This window comes from Seriola dumerili, unplaced genomic scaffold (genome assembly GCF_002260705.1).
Source record: "Seriola dumerili isolate Sdu_G_001 unplaced genomic scaffold, Sdu_1.0 BDQW01000191.1, whole genome shotgun sequence".
NCBI classification, from domain to species: domain Eukaryota; kingdom Metazoa; phylum Chordata; class Actinopteri; order Carangiformes; family Carangidae; genus Seriola; species Seriola dumerili.
Window position 1 is genome coordinate 5,685,386 of NW_019174446.1, and position 4,442 is coordinate 5,689,827.

Sequence of the window (4,442 nt, forward strand, 5' to 3'; positions counted from 1 at the left end):
CTTGTAGCTGTTTATTCACCTAATTTACAGCCAGGCTGGATAATGTGATGATACATAGACACATGTTGGACTTTTGAACAATGCCCATGAGCCCCAGTTTTTACTTTTAAGGAGAAAAGGCAGAAATAGAAGCACAAATCAGAGCTATATTCAAAATGCTTATCTGTTCCAACTTGTTAGTTGTTGAATTCATCCAGAATTAACCCAGAATTTGAAAGTGAACTGATTTAAGATGCTCATGTCTCCACAAAATATAAACTTGGCTTTGGTTCGCAGTCAGTGTGAGCGACAGAATTTTAATCTCAGCAATTTGATGTTTCATACCAAAAAGCACCATGGGAGTCATAATTGTCCTCTCTCCTAACAATTTTATGTACATACGTGTTCTGTTTTAGCAAAGAACCAGATATTGCTCGTCCTTTGTGCTGGTGATTTAACCAGGAGAGTATGTCCATCCAAGCCTCCCAGTCACTGGACATCAGAAATACCTTCTCTCACTTCACAGCTCTGTATGTCGGCCAGGCTGCTCAGTAAGCCTGGGTTACAGGAATCTTTCAGGACAAATCTCCACATTTATAAATGCTAAAAAAAGGTCTTCCCCATTTCCAGATAATAGTTGCATAATTTAGAGTGTACCACTGAGCCCTGGTATTGTTTCTGCATGGGGTCATTGTTCTGTCTACACTTAAGGATAAATATTACAGCAATTGCAAAAGAGACACAAAACTGGTTGAACACAGCTTTCTCATCGTTTCACTGCCTTGTAATTTTTTTTTTTTTGATGAGACATGTAAAAAAAACAAAACAAAAAAAAAACAAATGAAAACCTTAATACCTATGTTTTTCCAAACTTCATTCCTGGATGTGTGTGCAGGTGTAATAGTACTGTCAGCCTCCCTCAGTCAGCCTGTCATTAGACTACAATAAAATAGCATGATACTAATGCACACATACAGATTGTTTTGCTAAATGTGAAATTATTAGAACAACTTGTTCAAGTCAAATAAATTTAATGTGAAATCTGTAAGATTTAGCTGCTCATGTGCAGTTGCTCTGAACTGAATCTGACCTTCAGCTGTGGACTGGTTCTTTTGTCCTATAGTGTCAGATGAAAGTCAAGTAAGGAGCTGCTGTGTTATGTTTGACCTAAGCTTTATTGAACAGGTTCACAGAGTAATCCTGATTCTCAGGAAAATCTCTCCCTTTCAAATTTTGATTGTAGGTGCCTACTGAGTGTTTATTCAAAGCCTGTAGGAGACTAAAACCTTGAGTTTTAAAAAGAGTGGAAGGTTCGTTTGCAGTTAGTGAACTGTGTTTTACAGAGCCCTGGTCTTTTGATAATCAAAGCAGACACATTTATGGATCAAAACATTTATGGGAGATGAGCTATCAAGCTGAACCACTACAAGGATGGATTAAGGCAGCAGAAAAAAACACCAGTGAACAGATAAGATCTAAATTTCTTGCTCTCATCCACATAGCTTAGAAAGTTCGCCAAATGTCCGCTCAGATCTGCGAATAAAATATACAATTGTGTTTTTTTTTTATCATTATTATTCATTTATTTGTTTGTTTTTTGTTTTGTTTTTTTATTGATCTCTCACATTTCAGCATTTTTATTCATAAAATTGTTGAGGACACTGAATTTATGAGTTGTCTTATGTTTTATATTTGTTTTTATCTTGCCAAGGGAATTTGTCTTGGTGTTCAGGGTCTGTATTATCTGTAGGCATTACACCACAGTGGCTCTAAAGTACCAACTTTAGAGTAAAAACCTTTTTTGGCTGAGTGTGGGCAATATTATATATATATGTTTATCAAGTGACTTCCTCCTACTCACAGCAAAGTGTGAAAGTAACTTTTAAGAGCAGCCTTCAAGTGATCACATGACTGATCACATGTATGCTCAGAGAAGGAATAGCTAATCACAGATATAGACTGACACTACCTCTGTTATGTTTTTTCTTTAAAAGAAAATCCTTACAGTTTATTCACTGGTTTGTTATTCTGCAGGAACATATATCCTTTTTTTCATTTTTCAAAAATTCATATTATTAGTGTGCAACCTCTGGGAATAATTGAAATGGGAAAGTAACAACAAACAAAGTAACAACAATCTAATAGGTTTATCAACATAAACTAATAGGGATGAAATAATAGGAAATAGGTTGAAATGGAAACAAAATTCTGCTGCAAGACATGCTGTTGGTAGATGAGGAAGAGAAATCATATAATAAAGAGAATTTAGTACCACACTGACATGCAGTGAAGTGCAGATGATGAAGACAGTTGCACACAGACAATTGCAAATAAAGTCAATGCCAGATCAATTCTTGTTGTGTTTGCACCCCTGATAAATGCCAAGAAAAAAGACAAAGAAAATCCTATCAAATGTTCAAAAACAAATAATCAACTAAAAGTACTCTTTTCTTAATTATACTGCTTCAGCTAATGTATTATTATTATTGTTATTGCTCTGTTTCTGTATAGCAGCCATCTAGGATCTATTCTTTTCATCAGCATTCACTAGCACTAACCAAACAAGCAATACCGGACATATTAGATACAAATTATATTCAAAGACATTCAGACAACAATTCCTCTACTACTCTATCATGATCTAATTATCTTCTTTGTGATGGGCAGCACAATCCAACAAACAAATTACTGACCTTGAAACCTTTCTTAATACTTAAAGTAATTTGTGGGTGAAATTGGCAGCAAGTAGCTAATCTCACCACTCCCAGAGATGCTATTGTAGTGCTGGAGGTTGTATTGTCTGTGAACTAAGTACAAAAGTACAATATTTTAAGCTTCCTTCACGGGTTTGGAGCATAGAAACGAAAAGCTGCTTCAGTTTGCTTGGTTTTGATTCTGATTCTGAGTAAACCTGTCCCAAATGACCCAAGGGGGCTGGGTTCTTTATAGCGTACAAATAGATCAGAGATGTATTTAGAGCCAAGACCATTTAGTGCTTTACTTTCTTGGTAGTGAGGACTCTGGAAGCAGCATTCTGGATGAGCTGCAGCTGTCAGTAGGCTGATTTTGTTATTGTCTCTATGTGGCTGTTGAAATTTAGATCAGAGTCTATAACTACACCAAGATTCCTGGCTCAATTTTTAGATTTCAGTTTTTCCCATGTTCAGTTGTAGAAATAACGATAGACACAGCAATATATTACTGACAATGATACACACAGAAGCAGGCTGTCTAATATTCTCAATGGTAAACTTAATTATATAATGTCACTGGCACCAAAACATCTATAGGCTCTGCTTGGATTATTCCATAAATTAGTTGATTATACTTTATTAAACTTTATTAGAGTTTGTCATCATCTGCATTTGAGTCATCTTAACTATTAAGGTCAGCGTAGGGATGAGAGACCGACTCATGAGGTATCCGTAACCCTGATGATGTCACCGGGGTCATTTGAGCTTGCGGTTTAACTGAGAGCCTGAATTATAAACTGAGTCATGGTGTTTGGAAGATGTTGGTGTTTGCCAGGTATTGTGGATCTAACAAAAAAACACTACTGATTTGCATTATGGGAAATGTAGTATCGGTGTTTTTGGGGCTTGACCCAAAGAAGGGACGAAAAATCATGATATCTCATCCTCTGCAGCACTGATCTTGACCATTATTTATTTATTTATTTCATCTGTCTCTTGCGAGTTCCCCAACTTTATGCTAAATTACTGGAGTACGTCTTTAAGAAAACACATTCATGCTTTGTGCTTTTGAAACCTCACTTCTCCTGAAAAAAGGGCCACGTGTCAGCAAACCTCTGCCCTGCTGAAGTGTCCCTAAAACGAAACAATGGAAAACTCGAGGGTCATCACTGTGACACAGAACTGGTGCCCCAAAAACAGACCTCCCACTTTAATAAAGACAATACTTTTACCTAAGATATCTTTTCATGAATTATAGTTTCCTGAATGTTAAAGGGGATCTCTGCAGTACAAATGTTGAACATGTCGTTACATGCCAGATGTGGCACATGCATGGGCCAAGGTCAGAATCAGTTCTTAAGTGGATCCAGAGGAGGTCACTGTTGTGTGTGAGCTCACTGAGCGGTCTGTGTCATTTCAGGGCAGATCCTCTCACCAACACTAACTGTGAGTATTAGCTGACCTCAGACTAACCTTTGTGGATCCAGATGTGAGTGTGTTTTCTGTGCGTGATGAAAGGCAGGTGTGTGTGTGTGTATGTGTGTGCTGTTTTCCCTCGCTGCATAGGGCACAACAGCTTCCACTTGAGAAAGCACTGCAGCAACTCCACACCTCACCTCACATGCACATGCATACAGAGAGACGAGGGAGAGAGAGAGAGGAAAGAGGGGTGGGCGGGATAACAGAAGGAGGGCGGGACCTCGGGGGTAACAAACGCCCACTGTAATGCTTACATATTCAATTAGCTCCAACCAGAGGGGCAGGCAGGCA